This window comes from Anolis sagrei, chromosome 3 (genome assembly GCF_037176765.1).
Source record: "Anolis sagrei isolate rAnoSag1 chromosome 3, rAnoSag1.mat, whole genome shotgun sequence".
Lineage (NCBI taxonomy): Eukaryota > Metazoa > Chordata > Lepidosauria > Squamata > Dactyloidae > Anolis > Anolis sagrei.
Genome location: NC_090023.1, coordinates 64863444 through 64882951, shown reverse-complemented (window position 1 = coordinate 64882951; position 19508 = coordinate 64863444). Strand labels below are relative to the sequence as shown.

Below are 19508 nucleotides of genomic sequence, written 5' to 3'. Positions count from 1 at the left end.
TTTTGCTGTGTACTTTAGGTCTTTGTATGAAACAGTTGTGGTTTTTTTCCTTGTAGAAAATGTCAGCAGGAAAATGTTAAATTAAATTTAATAATTGCTGGGAAATATATTTTAATGGGTTGTTTCCACAATCAAAGTCTGCATATGGGGGACTGGAAGAAAAAACAATTTTCATATCTCTCCTCAAGTAGCATTCAGAAGTGAAATTGGAAAACTCTACTTCTAGCCCTGAAATTTGAAAACTGCAACTGAAGAGTCAATCCAGTTGATTTCATCTGAACATACTTCCAGGCAAAACAGGAGAGAAAGTGCTGGATTGTTATGTTGCACATAAATATTAACAGCATTTGCTGCCAAATAAATGCATCACAGAAATTTTTTTTGTTTTTAAAGTACCCTTAGTTGTTGAATAACTAATTGTGTGTGTGTGTGTGTGGGGGGGGTAGGCAAAATAGCTGAACAAGGCTGGTGTCCAATTAAACAGCCTATGTTAACAGCTGCATTTTTGCCAAAGTGCTGCAGCAGTAGAAAGTGAAGAGAGACAAAATCTTTGTTTACCAAGGGCTCTTCCAGGCATGCCTAAATCCCAAGTGTTGTGGTTTGCAACATTTGATTTTTTGGTTGTTAGCAGAGACCACAAGGTTCAAGAATTGTGTTAATCTAATAATAAACTTTAATCAAAACTTTTAACATATTCATTAAACTTGGCCCCAGTCTACAAGTTTGGATTATGTGATTTTAATGTTTATATTAGGTGGTTTAAAATTTTATGTTTCAATGTCTAAATATTGTTTTATCTTATGTTTAATTGTATTACTGATTTTAATGCAAAGTTATATGTTTTGCTTAAATTTATGATTTAATTTTATATGTAAGTGAGGCACTGAATTTTGCCATTATTTGATGTAAACTGCTTTGAGCCCCCCACCCCACCCCGGGGTTAGAAAAGCAGTAAATAAATATAGTAAATATATAAATAATCTGAATTAAGAGTACTATTATAATGGATAAAGAATGTTTTAAATAGAAAATTTGTTTTGCATAAATGTGATTTTTGAGCTTGCATCTTATTTACAAGTTGGGTAATACTGGGGCTAATATTATTGGTCAAGGAAGCAGGAAGGAGGGAGAAAGGAAGGGGAGGGAAGAAAGAAAGAAAGAAAGAAAGAAAGAAAGAAAGAAAAGACCAATGCAGAAGGGAGAAAAGCAAGAAGGCATGGAGGGCTGGAAGGAGAGAGGGAAGGAAGGAAGGAAGCAAGGGAGGAAGGTGGAGAGGACGAAGGAGAAAAAGAAGGAAGCAAGGAGGGATGCAAGGAAGAAATGGAAGAAGAGATGGGACTGAGGAAGGGAGTGGGAAGAGAGAGGGGGGAAGGGAAGGAAGGAAACAAGAAAGGAAAAAAGGAAGGGAGCAAAGAAGGAAGGAGGAAAGAAATGAGGGAAGCAGGGAGGGAGCAAGGAAGGAAGGTATAAAGAGGAAGAGATGGTACCAAGGGATGGAAGGAGGGAGAGAATGAGGGAAGGAAGGAGGAAGGGAAGTGGAAAGGAAGGAAGGAAAAAAGAAGGAAGGAGAAAAGCGGCTCTTGCCTGTATGGCTCCGTGAAGGCAAGGCTCAGGGCCTCTGTTTCAGCCGCCATGGCGCTGCTGGAGCCACTGAGTGCAGTGCAGCTGAAGTGCCTGGAGCAGCACCCCTATGCCACCCTGGGATGTTTACTGCTGGAACCCCCTTTCAGCATTACTGGGCCTGGCTGTTGGAATGCAACCCGTCCTGGCTGGCCCACAATGCCATCACCTGGTTGAGACCTGGCCTTCAACCTCCTCCCCATGCTGGCCCGCCTCACCACCTGTCCCAGCATCACTGAGCAGACTCCTTCTTGGTTGTTCCTTTCATGTGCATTAGGACAATTTATTTACCAATCATTGGATGCTATTGATGGCAAGCAAGCCAGAAGAACAAACAGCATTTCTTCTTTGGGAGAAATCTTTGGCCATGGCTGTGACACAATTTCCACAGTTTTTGTTGATATAGGAATCTGCATAGCAGTTCACCTTGGAACAAATCCAGAATGCTAGTTTTCTGTTTCTTTGTTGGGATGTTCCTGTTTTATTCTACCCATTGGCAGACCTATGTATCAGGTAGTCTGAAATTTGGCAAAGTTGATGTCACTGAAGTACAGATAGCCATAATGATTCTCTTTTTTTATCTGCATTTGGTGGAACAAAAATGTGACATGCAAAGATTCCTATGTTAAACCTGAGGCTGAAAATATTCCACATCGCTGCGGTAGTGAATGGAATGAGGGAAGCAAGGAAGGAGGGGAGGGAGTGGGAGATAGGATGGAGTCAAGAAAGGAAGAAAGGAGAGAAACAAACAAGCAAGAAGGGCTGGAGGGAGAGAGGGGAGGAGGGAGGGAAGGAAGGAAGGAAGGAAGTAAAGAGGGAGAAAAAAAGGCAAGAAAGCAAGGAGGGAGGGAGGGAAGCTGGCTGTGCCCCACCCAGGTTTCCGGGGCTCTGTCTCCTATGTTTTGTGGAGGGGCACACCATGAGTTCAGGCAGAAAGAAGCAGGATCCACACAAAGGGCTCCTCCTCCTTTTCCTCTTTTTTTCTTCTGCTCCTCCTTCATGCTCTTTCCCCTTCCTGCCTTTTCTGGCATGGAGCTGCTGTTAGCTTTGTTCTAAAGCCAGCCATAGTAAACCAGGATACTTTTTGCTTGCTACAATTATAGAACACATTTACCATGGATTTTGAGGAAATTGTCAAAGTTTTTACAAACAACTTTAAAAAATCACTACAAGAGTTATCTCCTTGAATGTTCTATACAATGACACATGATAACAAGAGGAACATTCCCCCCTTTTTCAGAAATATTCATACATCTACTGATTTTTTTAAAAAATTGACAAAACCTTTAAAAAAAAGCCACAACAGCTTTCTCATTGAATGTATTTAACCTATTGAACTTCCATTTAGGGATTCCTTCCCAGCCCAGCACAGATTTACTTACTAGTATTGAAGTATCAGTCAATCCTACTCTTTGCAAATTCAATAGATCTCTCCTTTATCCTAATTGGGGCTTTCTGATGCTGGGCAGAATTCTAGAAAATGTAGTTTAGGGCAGGGCCTTTTGAATCCTCTGCCATAGGGCTCCGTGCCTTCCCAAACTACATTTCCCAGAATTCTGTGCCCTCTCAATCTCTTTCCCAGATCTCTCAGCTTGTCCCACCCTGCTGATTTCCTCTCCACATGGCTAGAGATAGCCTATCTTCTTAATTTAAAGAGGAATGGCAGCCTTTTTGGCTTTGTCTCATTTGTGCTAAAAATAAAATCGACCTTTGAGCTTTACAGAATTCAAACAAAAATATATTGGATGAGTTTTGATTCATAAGTTTTTGCCCCCATCGGTGTTTTTTAATATCTGTCCATATATGCAAAACTTACAAATTACATACGCTCCGTAGTGAGGTGGAGCCTCCTTCTTTTGAGGCTTTTTAACAGAGGCTGGATGGCCATCTGTTGGGAGTGCTTTGAATGTGATTTTCCTGGTTCTTGGCAGTAGGTTGGACTGGATGGCCCACGAGGTCTCCTCCAACTCTATGATGCTATGATTCTATATGCACACATATACAAACACACACACACAGCTAGATTCACCTTGGATCTAATGCTGGGAGTCTATAAAATGCACAAGACTTTTGCATTTAATCAGATTAGTCTTTTGTTTTTAATCATTATTAAATGTTTTTATATTAATAACTTAAACACACATTATGGTACTTTAAAAAAACTACCGTAATAATAGAATGAAAACAATCAAAAGAAAACTACCCCAAATATTAAGTTAAAACTCCAACCAAAACATTTCTACCCTACCCACACTTAAAGATATTAAAATTGACTTCCTGAATCAATTCAAAGACATAAATAAAAATGCTGCAATAAACTTCTCATTACTACTTAATTAAATTTAAATGCCTTCTAAACTCAAACAATAAAACTTGTTTGTTTTGAAGTGTGAAGGTTTGATGCATTTTAATATTTTAATGTTTAGTGTTTTAATGACACAAATGGTTTGGGTATACACACACACACACACACATTCTTTTTATATTTATTGTTAGCTGCCTTGGATCTCTATATTGGAAGACAGGTAGAATAAAAATAAAGTAAATAGTAATTATTAATAATAACATGAATGGAATTATAAGTAAAAATGACCTGGAAGTGGACTAATTTGTCCATCTCCAGTTTAGGAAACAAAATACACTCTTAAACACACACAAGAAATATTCGATCAATTGCCTGCCTCCTCCAATGTAAGATCTTTGGGAAAATAGGGCTAAGGTGTGTGTGTTTGGAGGGGGGGGGGGGGTAGCTGAAACAAGATCCTGAAAATTGGAATGCTTCCTGGTGGTTACTGACCTGTCACAGGTCAAATATTCTGGTCTTAATTATAGCCATATACTTCCCTTATTTTATTAACAGAATTTTTTTTTTTCTGCAAACCATCTAGTTAAGAAATCCCCACAAAACTGCTTCTTATTCTGGCACTAGATTCTACTTTTAGCATCAATTTCCCCTGCTCCCAAAGCAGAAGTGTAATATTTGTCCTTTCTACCAAGCTACAGATGTGTCGGAGAGAAATAATTTAAAACAGCTTGAGCAAGACGTTTTGCCATCTACTGGAAGCCTACTGTGCGTTTTCATTTTGAAGAGCTATGCTTCTCATTGGCTGGCTGATGTTAAGTCTCCATAGTCTAGCTAGCATTGCATCATTTTGAATGCAACCATCATATTTAGTAAAAGAAGAAATTCTAGATCAGATGTAGTTTCATGTCTCTCCAAATGAAAACAAATGTGAAATTAGAGAGCAGCAATAATCTTCAACCACATGGTGCTGTGTAATTCACACAGAGAAACGGTTAATGCAAGAATATAACAGTTGTTGTTTGTAATATAGAGACAAAAATCACACATCAAGGATGTGCCTATATTATTATTACTATTACTATTATTATTATTATTATTATTATTATTATTATTACTTCTGTTTAAACATACAGGTGATTTTAATATGCACACATACTTACACTTATATAAATATCACCTTAAATATCTTCAGCATCAGAAGAATTGAACCCATTTTAAAGTAACATAGTCTTAAAATGGTAAGTTATTAATCTGCCACAGTTGTCACATAGCCTAGACTTTTAAAATTTAAATTGCACATTTAGGATTTGATTGAAGTCAAAAATTGCTATCCCAGTTGCTTGTAATAGAGCTGGAAAAGAAAGGGCCTTTTCCAGTGCATATTTCATTGACAAATAAAAGTGCATATGGTGCTACAAATGAAATCACATTTTTAAGCAATAATTATCCAATCTGTTTTCTGTTTGTTCAACATCAAGCCAAACTTTTTTGAATATTCTCAATTCAATTATAGAAAAGCCTGAAGAAATGTTGAACATTGAAGAGCAGCTGCAATAAAGAGAAAGGAAGGAGAATGAAGTAAATTAATGGCCATCACACATGAAATTATCTTTTTCACTACAAGCTGAATTGCCACTGATAAAATTGTTACATGGTATGAAGGCAGCAGTTTGAAAACAGGTTCTTTATGCTGAAGACACATGCATCCAGATATATGGGAAAGGAGTATTGGTGTCACAGTGGTGGATTCCTCCTTCATACAACATACACATTTGAAGATCTGAGGCCCCTTCCACACAGCTGTATAAGGTTAACATTGAATGGGATTATATGGCAGTATGGACTCAGATAATCCAGTTCAATGTAGATATTGTGGATTATCTGCCTTGATAGACTGGGTTATATGGCTGTGTGGCAGGGCCCTATATTCATCCCTACTTGGAGATCTTTATGCTTGGAGAAATCTGTCTGGGAAGTGAGCAATCCTGGCCCTTAGGCCCCATCTACACTGCCATTATAATGCAGATTGAACTTGATTATATGACAGAATAGACTCATATAGTCAAGTTCAATGCAATTCAATCTGCATTATATGTGTCGACTTTGGCCCCCTCCACACTACCTTTATATCCCAGGATCTGATGCAGATTATCAGTTTATCTCAGATTATCTGATAGGGGAGGGCTAATATAATTCAGTTTAAAGCAGATAATCTTGGATAAGATCATGGGATATAGAGCAGCATGGAAATGGCCACTGACCATAATCCAGTTCAGACTGCATTATATGGCAGTGTAGCTTGGGTCTTAAATGCAAGAAGACAGATCCTCAAAGAATGGATGTAGGAGCGGGATGCCCCATTGAACATTTTCTATCCTACCTTCACACACATGCAGTTAAAGATGTCTAATTGGCCATCCACAATGCAAAGTTATAGCAGTTTGACACTACTTAAATAACCATGGTCCTAGAGTAAATATCTCACAAAACTATAAATCCCAGGATTCCATAGCATCGAGCTATGGCAATTAGTGTGGTATCAAATTGATACAATTCTGCCATGCTAATACATTAAGCACTGTTAAATGTAAATCAGAAAATGAATTCCTCTATAAATGACTGTAATGGAAATTACTGTCCCCATCCTGAAGCAAAAACATGGGTTGACTTCTCCTATCATATTTAAGATGTTATGTTTGCCTTAAATTATTCTTTCTTAGTTCTGAATTTGAAAAGGACAGCAAGCAGAATTTTTGCATTTGATCCATATGCGTTAAATTTCATTTGGGACAAAAATGTTGCATGTAATTTTCCAAATGTAAATGTGTAGCAGTGAACCTCATGTAAGATAAGCTATTGGAGGAGAGCATAAAGGGAATGGAAGGAATCATAACTTCTCGGCTATTTTTCTAAGATGGCAAGTGCCCATGTTAGTAGAGCTGCTCCTCAACATGGTGGATTTTGCCCCAAAACAACATACAATCAAGTACAGCTCTCACCAAATTGATATTCCATTGGCCACACTTTCTTTGTGTCACAGGTAGGTTTCAAAATGATTATGTAAAGTGGACTGTTTTAGGTAAGTGTCTAATACCATGCATCCCACATACACAGTATTACAGAAAATAATAAAAGTATAAAAACAAGTCACAATTTCAACCCCACCTTGTGGTGTTTTTAATGCCATCATACTTTCTCAAGCAAGTTCAGCAAATCAATATTCTTTGGGGCAAGGCTCATGAGACATCTTGGACAATCTAATACAGGTCATAACTGCTGACTGTATAGTGAGTTGACAGCAACATACATCATTGCAATGCCTGATGTGGTAATTTTGTTCACTTTGCAGGGTTGCATTGTTTGGGGAGTAGCAGCATTTGGGTACAATCCTGATAAATCGTTCAGCACATGCTATAGTGCTACAGAGGCTAAGTAATTTCTCATAGGAGATGTGTAGGTGAAAACTAAAGAAAGAACTTCTGCATAATGGGATTTAGATTGATCCAATAGATTTATTTCACTGGAAAGCTTTTATTTCAACTCAGTATATACCTTGGGCTGCACTTCTTTGTCTTGAATGTGAAATGTGAATATTTGACATTTAACAATGGAGCAGAGAATGAATATGAGGCAACTCAATTTACAAACAAGCCTAAGGTCTTAGCCCATTTTTTTTCAAGACTGAAAAAATATGAAAAGTCAGCATTTGTCCGGCATAGTCCCTGACATAATCTATCCAAGGTCTAAAAAAATATTATTCAAGGAAATCTGATTGCTTAAAGGATTGCTTGTCCAGTTGTCAATGATTTATTCATGACACTAAACACAATACATTCATTTCATTTCCTTGATATTTAAGGTCATAAGTATTTAGACTATTTTGATGCTACTTTCAGCTGACAGGATGCTGAAAAACAATATTCATTACTAAGACTATGTTCACGAAACAACATGCTCTGGAGTAATCAAATTGAAGTCAGTGCATTTTTTTTCCATGATGTGTGGTGGACATTTGTATCATTAACACTGATGTCAAATCAGTAGTATTACAGGGAGTGTGCCAGGCTAAATATGTGATCCTATTATCACTTTCTGGGAGTAGGTCGAACATCAAACACAGGCTTCCTTGTGAGTAAATAATGAATGAACAATCATGCAACTGCATTATTTTTCTCCTCCTAAGTCAGGACAAACATAGATTTTGCCCTATATGTCTTGTCCTTGAATGTCAAAGCTCAGATCCTCCTCAATGATTTAAGAACAAAATCCCTGGCAATTTCTGGACCTGGCAAGAGAGACCTTAAAGGAGAGAGAATTACCAATAATCAGTAAACTGTCTCCTGCTGGGATCAGATTTTCATATTGTTTTCCAGCAATCTTTCAAAATGGCAAGACATATAGGGCTAAATTGCTGGAAGAAGGAAAGTGACTGCTAAAGACTTTGGATATGTTACCAGACACAGCTGGAGATCAAGCTAATGGCGAGGATGCAGAGGAGGAAGATCAACAAACCCAGTCAAGCTGACAGAAGAAGAGGGAGAACTCACAGGAGACACAGAGGAAGCAAGTCACTGAAAGGAAGAAATGCAGCATGTACATAAGAAAATTCAGGGGAAATCAAAAATTTGAATGCAAACCTCAAGGATGGATAATTATCAACCAACCATCCTTTAGGATTAGAATGATGTTGAGGACACTGTGCAAATGAAAGAAAACATTCAAAGCATATATTCTAAAAGTATGGTAACAAGTTTCTAAATATAAGGGTATATAGCAGATTGCTTGTGTTTTAGAATGCTTGTGTTAAGTGTTTTAGAATGTTTGTGCTAAGTTTTACATTGTATTAGGTGGGTATCAAGTCTTACAAGTTTATAGGATGTACTTAAAAATTAAGAACCATGCACTGGGGGAATTAAAGACCTTGGGATGCTTGAAATGTAGACTGACATACAGGGTTGAGAGGGAGGGGCGAAGACGGTTAGCACAACCCCAGGTAAGTTTCTAGTATTATTATTTCAATTACTTCTACCCCGCCCTTCTCACCCCCGAGGGGGGACTCAGGGCGGCTTACAAACGAAGGCACAAGTCGATGCCTAAATCAATAAACAAACAATACATTAAAAAATTAAATGATTAACAAGTTAAAAACATTAATACATAGTAAAATAGCAAAACAATCTCATGCTCAGTGTTCAGAGTCCGTTTATCCATTCCATTCCGTTCGCCCTTGTTTATCGTCAGATCTTTCCTTAGCTGCCAGAATATCCAAAAGCTTGGTCCCATATCCAGGTCTTCAATTTTTTTCTGAACGCCAAAAGGGAAGTCGCTGTTCTAATCTCCCCGGGGAGTGAGTTCCACAGGTGAGGGGCCACCACTGAGAAGGCCCTGCTCCTCGTCCCCTCCAACCTCACTTGTGATAGTGGTGGGGTTGAGAGCAGGGCGTCCCCAGATGATCTTAAATTTCGAGATGGGATGTAGAGGGAGATCCGTTCGGACAAATACACTGGGCCAGAACCGTATAGGGTTTTGTAGGTCAAAACCAGCACTTTGAATTGTGCTCGGAATAGTAGGTGGCAGGAGACAACTGAGCTGCCATTCCTCTCAAAAGAAATGGGGAGGAATTGACAGGCAGCAAGTGGGAGAAGGGAACAGTCAGGAACAGTCTTAATACAAGGGGAAATGAGATAAAAATAGGGTAAAAAAGGAACAAATCAATATAGATAGGAGATTTTTTTTTAAAAAAAAAACCCTACAAGAGCTACCTCCTTGAATTTTCTATACAATTACAGGAGATAACAGTAAAATTCCCCCCAACTTTCAGAAATATTCATACATCTACTGATTTTAGGGATTTCAAAAAATGTTTTGATTAAACCATTTTTCAAAAAGCCACAATAGCTATTTCATTTAATGTCTCTCATATTATCCAATAGAACTGACCCACCCATGTGGGAGTTACAGTTCATCTTGCACCCATACTGCTCTAAGCCCCACCAATGACGCATCTGGACCAAACATGGCACACAGAACCCTGGTGACCAACTGAACATACTGAAAGTGTTTGGAGGAGGCCTAGCCCACCCATGTGAGAGTTGTAGCTCACTCTGCACTCAGAGAGCATTCTGAAGCCCCCAATGGTTAATCTAGAACACAGGTGGCACACAGAAGCATGATGGCCAACAGAACATACTAGAGAGGTTGGGGGGATGACCCACCTTTGTGGGAGTTGTAGTTCACCATGCATCCAGAGCACTCTGAATCCCCTCAATAATGGATCTGGACCAGACTTGGCACATAGACCCAACATACCCAACTGTGAATACAGGTGGAGTTTGGGGGGTGATTGCCCTAAAAATCTTGGAGTTGTAGTTCACCTGCATCCAGAGAAACTGTGACCCCCCCCCCCCCGACAATGGTCTGGGACCAAACTTGGCACAGAGAAGCCCCATGACCAACTGAACATACTGTTGGGGCTTGTGGGAATTGACCTTCATTTTGGGAGTTGTAGTTCACCTGCATCCAGGGAGCACTGAACCCAACTAACGTCAAATCTGAACCAAACTTGGCACACAGACGCAACATAGCCAACTGTGCATATTGACCTGGTTTGAAGAAGATTGACCCATGGTTTTGAGAATTGTAGTTCACCCATATCCTTAGGCATTTTCTAATGGGTGCATTCATAAAAAACCAAATCAAAAATTGGCTTTTTCCCTAATAAATAATGTTACTCATAAACTAAGTTATATTACCTAACACCTGCAAACAAATTATGTCTTTTTCAAATAACTTTGGCACTGCCGGTTACCCAAGGTAGTGTCTAATAATTACCTAGTCAGATCTGAGAAGAGCTGGCAAAAAAATTGGGGCCTTGAGTTAAATGAGTGGAAACACTAGCCAAAATCTAGTCTTATGTTGGGGAGAAGGCAGTGCTCTATCCTAAAGCATTTCCAGTTCTGAGATTGCAGTAAATTTGTTCTTGGGGTCTCTATGCATAATTTTGATTGTGTTAGTCTCCCTTTTATTCACAGTGCAAGCTCAGCATCAATAGAACTGCTATAATCATACCATAAAAGGGCTACTCTAAAACCACCACTGGACACCATGTTTTTGTGAGAAAATTTACACCCTCACAATCTTGGGCATCACTACTTAGAAATAAGTCCAATAAATTTCACTAGTAGCTACAAAACTAGCCTCTATCAAAGCAAAGATTTATGCTATTATGCTATTATTATGATAAAGAAAACATGCTCAAGTAAGCATGTGACAAATGCAAGATACTCCACTTAGATACTCCACTTAGGCAGAAAAAACGAAATGCAAAGATACAGAATGGGGGAAAATGCCTGGCTCGAGAGCAGTACGTGTGAAAAAGATCTTGGAGTCCTCGTGAACAACAAGTTAAACATGAGCCAACAATGTAATATGGCGGCAAAAAAACCAATGGGATTTTGGCCTGCATCAATAGGAGCCTAGTGTCTAGATCTAGGGAAGTCATGCTACCCCTCTATTCTGCTTTGGTTAGACCACACCTGGAATATTGTGTCCAATTCTGGGCACCACAATTCAAGAGAGATATTGACAAGCTGGAATGTGTCCAGAGGAGGGCGACTAAAATGATCAAGGGTCTGGAGAACAAGCCCTATAAGGAGCGGCTTAAGGAGCTGGGCATGTTTAGCCTGAAGAAGAGAAGGCTGAGAGGAGATATGATAGCCATGTATAAATATGTGAGAGGAAGCCACAAGGAGGAGGGAGCAAGCTTGTTTTCTGCTTCCCTGGAGACTAGGACACAAAACAATGGCTTCAAACTACAAGAGAGGAGATTCCATCTGAACATGAGGAAGAACTTCCTGACTGTGAGAGCCGTTCAACAGTGGAACTCTCTGCCCCGGAGTGTGGTGGAGGCTCCTTCTTTGGAAGCTTTTAAACAGAGGCTGGATGGCCATCTGTCAGGGGTGATTTGAATGCAATATTCCTGCTTCTTGGCAGGGGGTTGGACTGGATGGCCCATGAGGTCTCTTCCAACTCTTTGATTCTATGATTCTATAAATCTGTTGTAGTTGGGTAGTCTTGGGAATTATTATATTGTGCAGATAATATTGGTACCTGTACCAATGCTCTTTCCTTTCTTTTTCAGGCTTGTTAAAGGTGTGGAAGGTGGGAGAAGGACTATTCCATACCATATCATGTTCCCTGTATATGTGCATTCAATAAGATATCTGAAGGGAGTAATGTCTGATTAGATCATGATGATGATACCACTACTACTACTAATAAAAAAGGTTACCTGCCTCTCTTCATGGCTTGAGACAGAGTGCAACATGGTCAAAAACACATAGATAAAACAAACCAGTGTGTGTGCGCGTGTGTCTCATAGACCAAAGATAGCTGTGTGTTCGTGCAGCATTATAATAGTTGGTACTACGGTAGTGCAGTGATGACACTCATGTAAAAAGTTTGTTTGTGGACTGATCTATATACAAATTTGTTGTATCAGCTGTTTTTCAGCTATCTTACCCAACACAACAGTGTTGATGCTGGACCAGCAGGGAACAATGATTTTGGAGCCAGACCTAGCAGGCATAGTTCTGTGCCCTATTCTTTATGTTTTATTTGCACAGAGTGAATGAGGTAAAAGCATGCAAGCATGCAAGCATGCAAAATGCATTGTCAGTATTCACAGAGTTTTCTGTTCATGTTTGTTGTTTGTTTGTTTGTTTCATTGTTTCATTCCAGCAGCTAATTCGTATTTCTGTTTTCTGGACCCTTCTTTATATACACAAAGAATAAACAATTGCTTTCTGAATGATAGAATATATTTAAATTGGCAATTGGTGTGTTATTGTAATTACCTAAGGCAGAATTAGGAAAGGGAAAGAAAATTCGATTGAATGAAAAATGTTATTCACCTCATCATGTTTCAGACACTCATTGGGTGCAATTCTTTATGAAGTCTATGTGATTAGGTTGGTTCTGCATTGGTATAGTTTTTTTCAAACTGATGTCATACAAAGGAAAATTTTATTCAACTATTTTATTTCACTGAGTAGTTCTGAGATATGAAGGTGATGTGGTTTAGTGAAAACCTACAAGTGTAAATGTTTGTGTTCTCAAGACAACACTAGGATCAGAACAGATAAAAATGGCTTTGCTGACTTACTAGGAAAATAGAGAGATCAGACATAGATAGAATCATAGAATCATAGAGCTGGAAGAGACCACATGGGCCATCCAGTCCAACCTCCTGCCAAGAAGCAGGAATATTGCATTCAAAGCACCCCTGACAGATGGCCATCCAGCCTCTGTTTAAAAGCTTCCAAAGAAGGAGCCTCCACCACACTCTGGGGCAGAGAGTTCCACTGCTGAACAGCTCTCACAGTCAGGAAGTTCTTCGTAATGTTCAGATGGTGTAAGGGAGTTTAAGGAACGAGGGGTCCCTTAACGCATGTGTGACAGGAATTTGAGTGAGGGAATGACTAATGATGTGAGAGACCGATGATACTGGTAGATTTTTGCCATCACCACCTCAATTTTATTGTTTGAGGAAACCAAGGTGTGAATGTGTTTGAGGTAATATGCACCCAGGCTTCTTTTTGGACTCCTCGACTTGCTGACTGGACTATAAAGTGATTTAGGTTGACTTGGTTTCACTAAGTACGACAGACTGAAGCAGACACCAGTTAACGATGAACTAATAACAGGTTTATTGAACTTCAAGAAGATGACAACTCATAAAATGAGAGGTACACACGCGTATATCTGTTACAGAGGCTCAGGCTTACTAGACATAAAGTTTCTACAGAAGGTGTAGCTTTTACTTGAAGTGAGTTCCCTTCTTCACACTATTCAACTCTCTGAAACAGTGTGTTTCTAAGATCAGTCCCCCTGACTGTCTTACAGAGTAGCCAGACTTCCTCCAGTCTACTCTCCACTATAGGGCAATAAGTTTACTTATATTTTCTCCAAAATACAAGCTGACAAGTCTTCTAACTGACTATCCTAGTACAGCTCTGCTGAAGCCCTTGTCCCTTTCTTATTCCCTAACAGTTTGCCTCACTCAAAAGCTTCCTTCTCCCTGTCTCTGTTAAAATCCTTCTTCTCTCTCTGTTAGAACCCTTCTCTCCCTCCTGTCAGAAATGACAGCCTTTTTCACTCTCGCCCAACTCCTCCCCTTGGTGTTTAAACCAATCAGGAGTTGGCTGACTCCTCCCCTGCCTCCTTGCCTCTCCCAAGATGTCAGCTATTTCTAGGCTGCCCTACCAAGATGGAGACCCAGCCCACTGACTCTCAGGCTTCGGCCTAGCCGGCAAAGGTTAGAATCTATTACAGATGGAATCTCCTTTCTTGTAGTTTGAAGCCATTGTTCCGTGTCCTAGTCTCCAGGGAAGCAGAAAACAAGCTTGCTCCCTCATCCCTGTGACTTCCTCTCACATATTTATACATGGCTATCATATCTCCTCTCAGCCTTCTCTTCTTCAGGCTAAACATGCCCAGCTCCTTAAGCCGCTCCTCATAGGGCTTGTTCTCCAGACCCTTGATCATTTTAGTCGCCCTCCTCTGGACACATTCCAGCTGGCCAACGTCTCTCTTCAATTGTGGTGCCCAGAATTGGACACAATATTCCAGGTGTGGTCTAATCAAGGCAGAATAGAGGGGTAGCATTACTTCAGATCTAGACATTATGCTCCTATTGATGCAGGCCAAAATCCCTTTGGCTTTTTTTTGTCGCCACATGACATTGTTGGCTCATGTTTAATTTGCTGAAAATGAACAAAATCTGGCTACCAGTATTAAAAAACTCTAAAATTACAACAGCAAAACAACATAAGAGGAAACAAACAAGGACATCTAATCACCTCTCAATAAAAGATTGCCCCAGGTTCTGCCAGGCCATCAAATGCTAATCAAGGTGGTCAGTTGAAACATTCACACCTAGCTCCAACAGACAAGAGTTCTTTGTCTCATCCTGGTCATTCCACAGATATATAAACCCACTTTCCTAGTTCCAACAGACCTCACTACCTCTGAGGATGCTTGCCATAGATGCAGGCGAAATGCCAGGAGAGCATGCCTCTAGAACAGGGGTCCTCAAACTAAGACCCGGGGACCGAATGCGGCCCTCCAAGGTCATCTACCCGGCCCTCGCTTAGGGTCAACCTAAGTCTGTAATGACTTGAAAGTACACAACAACAACAACAACAACAACAACAATCCTATCTCGTCAGCCAAAAACAGGCGCACACTTCCCATTGAAATACTAATAAATTTATTTTTGTTAAAATTGTTCATTTTAATTATTGTATTGTTTTTAAGTGGTTTTTGCACTACAAATAAGATATGTGCAGTGTGCATAGGAATTCATTCATGTTTTTTTCCAATTATAATCCGGCCCTCCAACAGTTTGAGGGACTGTGACCTGGCCCTCTGTTTAAAAAGTTTGTGGACCCCTGCTCTAGAACATGGCCATATAGCCCAAAAAACCCCTACAACAAGCCAGTTATTCCGGCCATGAAAGCCTTCATATAGTTGCCTACATGTAAGCTGCCTTGAGTCCCCTCCAGGGCAGAGAAAGGAGGGGTAGAAATGCTGGAAATAAATAAATAATAAATAATAATAATTAGTAGTCAGTGTGGACTTTTGTGGTACAGATCTGTAGTACCCCCTCTGGATTAACATCACTATTTATGGCTGATGTAAAAAAAAAACCTTTCTTATGTATACTTAATTTGCTTTGTATTTAAGTTATCAATTAATGTTTTCTGTTCAGTTTTCCCCTCTCCAAGTCCAAAGGAAACATTCACCTCTGTGCTGATCACCAGCAGAATGCACACTTTACCAGGAAGGAGCTGCTGCAATTGACACAAGTTCATTCCCCTGTTGCTGGCATTCCTACCCTTTCTTAGGCTGGAACTACACTGCCCTATATCCCAGGATCTCATCCCAGATTATCTGCTTTGAACTGGATTATAAGAGTTTACACCGCCAGAAAATCTGGAATAAGCAGATAATCTTGGATCAGATCCTGGCACATAGGGAAATGTAGATCCAGCCTGTCATGAAGAATCTCATGTTCAAGGGAAGGATTGTGACAAGACTTCACTTCTGCCTGTTACAATGGAGATGACTCATGGGAGAGGGTGGGAACATCAATCAGCAATTATTTGAGTCATCACAACTGATCACACATGGCTAATTATTGTCTTCCAGAGATAGAGTCTTGGTGTTGAGACTGTAAATATCTATGAAGATCTATTATGGATCCACATGGTCTTTCACATTGAGTACATAGATTTCCAGATGGAAGGTGGTCATGACAAGGATTTGCTTACCCATATATATAGAAATCAATGGATGTTCAAGTCCCATTATAGAGTAGTAAAATGGTGCATCTTCTATAAAATGGCAAAATGTGTGCTTTTAATGGTGATTTTATTGTTTTGGTTTTCTGTTTTTGTGGGACAGGAATATTTTCAAGCTGTGGATGGTTGAATCCATGACTGCAGAATCCATGAATATGGAGAACCAATTGTACAAAGGTATTTATGCTCAATATCATTACATAAACTAATACAATTTAAGATATTATGTTGGTCTCAATTTTAATTTCATATGTACTTATACAATATTCCTTAGGAAAGACATGCCATGCTCCCCCAGAAGTGAATATCTTTGGGTTTGCATAATTCCAGATTCTGGAGAATCCGCTCAGCAATGAAATATAAGCTCAAGAAGCTGCAGGTATAATCTCACATTTCTCATAAAATTATTTGAAAGATTTATTGTAAAGTCATCATTAAAACACATCTCGGGAGAGATATATAAAATAATCATAATATTAGTAATAGCTCAGTGTGAAGTCTTGCATGTGAAATCTGCCAAGAGTCTCAAGAAATGTGACTCAAATAAATGTAGGGTTATCTTAAATATATTTCACAGCAGAAGTCACCATTTAAGAACTTGTCTAAAACTGGCTCTTAGTGTCAAATTATTATAATTATCTTGTCAATAAAAAGGAAGTTGTTTTCACCATGATGTATCATAGTGAAAAGATTTAGTCATGTCTTTGACCATCAGCTGCAACATCAGATGTTATTTCCCTTCCTTAGAGGAAGAACTATGAAACAAGTTAACTTCATTAGAAATGTCAGAATGCCATGTCCTGCAACATCTGACAAATGAAAATTGGAATAAATTTGGCCAAAGAATATACGAATGTGGTCAAGATGGCAAAATATTTTGAGAGGAAAAATGCACAATTCAGGAAGAACTGTAGCAGTTCATTTTTACCTGAGCCAATTAGGAAGAACAAAATTCTTCTCTCTCCTCTTTTTTGTCCCCTGCTGAAATAAGTGCAAACTGCCTTTACACTTTTGATTCAGTTTGAACAATAGTAGTAAGGTGATGACAGGGGACATTTACCCACTGGGAGGCATCATATATCTGTGCCTTATGTCCTGTTGCATTAGATAACACATCATATCATTTCTTAGATCCCATTACACATTCTTTCTTGCATTTTCTCCCAAAATAATCTATTTTCAGATTTATTACACAAGTGAGTTCATTTCCTGCCAACTTTATTTATTTATTTATTTGTTTCAACTTTGGGCATTTAGACAGATCTCCTTTGAACAAGAAATGTCATTTACTTAACAGTGACTTTCTCTGATGGGAAACCAGTCTTTTGTGTCTATCTACATGATGAGAGTGTTGACTCATAGTTCACTGAGTAATTAGATAGAACCATGTGCAAACCTTCCTGTATATAAAGATAAACATTCTGTGTGAATTTATTGTTCCTAACTGAATTAAGGGTTAATACATCATATTAACCCTTAATTGAGTTAATACATCATATTAACCCTTAATTCAGTTTTAGACTTGCTGCGACTCTTAACCTCCGCAGGGGTGGAGGACAGATTAAAATGGAGACTGATGGATCCGGATGGATTCCTGAGGAATCTTGGGGTTCTTCCTGCCCTGGAGCCTGGCGATTCCATCGACGCCTTGGTGACTCTCTATAATGGGGAGATGTCCAGGGCGTTAGATGCGATCGCACCCGAACACCCCATCTCGTTGCGTCGCGACAGGCCATCTCCCTGGTTCACCAGGGAGCTGACTGTGATGAAGCATGCGAGAAGGGGGCTAGAGCGCAAATGGAGGAAATCTCGGGTCGTGTCTGATCGAGCACGGGCTAAAGCCTCTCTGAAGGCATACTCCGTGGCTATACGGGTGGCCAGGAAATCATTCACGACCACCCGTATAGCGTCTGCAGCAAATAGACCGTCGGAGCTGTTTCGGGTCGTGGGGGAACTCCTCCACCCACCTGTGGTGGAGGAGGTCACTGATGACCCAGCAGCTCGGTGTTGCGATTTCGCACACCATTTTGCGGATAAAGTCGCTCAGATACGCCTTGAGCTTGACTCCAATTCCATCACAGTGCCTGAAGAGGTGACAGAGGCATCTGCTTGTCCAATTTTGTGGGATTCTTTTAGGCTTGTTCTTCCTGAAACCGTAGAGGAGGTTCTTGGGGCTGTGAGGGCGACCACCTCACCTCTAGACCCATGCCCATCTTGGCTCATTAAATCAGCCAGGGAAGGGTTGGTTGACTGGTTTGTATTGATTGTCAATGCATCATTGGAGCAAGGGATTTTTCCATCTGGTTTGAAACAGGCAGTGGTTCGTCCACTCCTCAAAAAAGCTTCCCTTGACTCCACGGTGCTGAATAACTACAGGCTAGTCTCCAACCTCCCTTTCTTGGGTAAGGTGCTGGAGCGGGTGGTCGCCTCGCAGCTCCAGGGCTTCCTAGACGATACCAACTACCTAGATCAGGCACAGTCTGGTTTCAGGCCTGGTCATGGCACCGAGACAGCCTTGGTCGCCTTGGTGGATGACCTCCGCAGAGAGCTGGACAGGGGGAGTGTGACCCTGCTGGTTCTCCTGGATATCTCAGCGGCTTTCGATACCATCGATCATGGTATCCTTCTGGGTCGTCTCTCCGGGATGGGCCTTGGGGGCACGGTTTTGTCGTGGCTCCGGTCCTTCCTGGAGGGACGCACCCAGATGGTGAAGCTGGGAGACGCCTGCTCGGACCCCTGGCCTTTGACCTGTGGGGTCCCGCAAGGCTCTATCTTGTCGCCCATGCTCTTCAACATCTACATGAAACCGCTGGGAGAGGTCATCCGGAGTTTTGGAGTTGGGTGCCATCTTTATGCGGATGACGCACAACTCTACTACTCCTTTCCACCTAATTCCAAGGCGGCTCCTCGGGTGCTGGACGAGTGCCTGGCCGCTGTGTCGATCTGGATGAGGAAGAACAAGCTGAAGATCAATCCCGACAAGACAGAGGTCCTCCTGGTCGATCGTAAACCGGATCGGGGTATAGGGTGGCAACCTGTGTTGGACGGGGTTACACTCCCCCTGAAGCCACAGGTCCGCAGTTTGGGTGTCCTCTTGGATTCTTCGCTTACACTTGAGGCTCAGGTGTCGGCGGTATCCGGGAGGGCCTTTGCACAACTGAGACTTGTGCGCCAGCTGCGACCGTACCTCGTGAAGGCGGATCTGGCCGGGGTGGTCCACG

The 19508-nt window shown here is 40.6% G+C and overlaps 1 pseudogene; it reads left to right on the top strand.

The window, feature by feature from the left end:
- Positions 1-1632: 1632 nt before the first annotated feature.
- LOC137096559 (cholinephosphotransferase 1 pseudogene) lies at positions 1633-12074 on the top strand (annotated as a pseudogene).
- The last annotated feature ends 7434 nt before the right edge of the window (positions 12075-19508 follow it).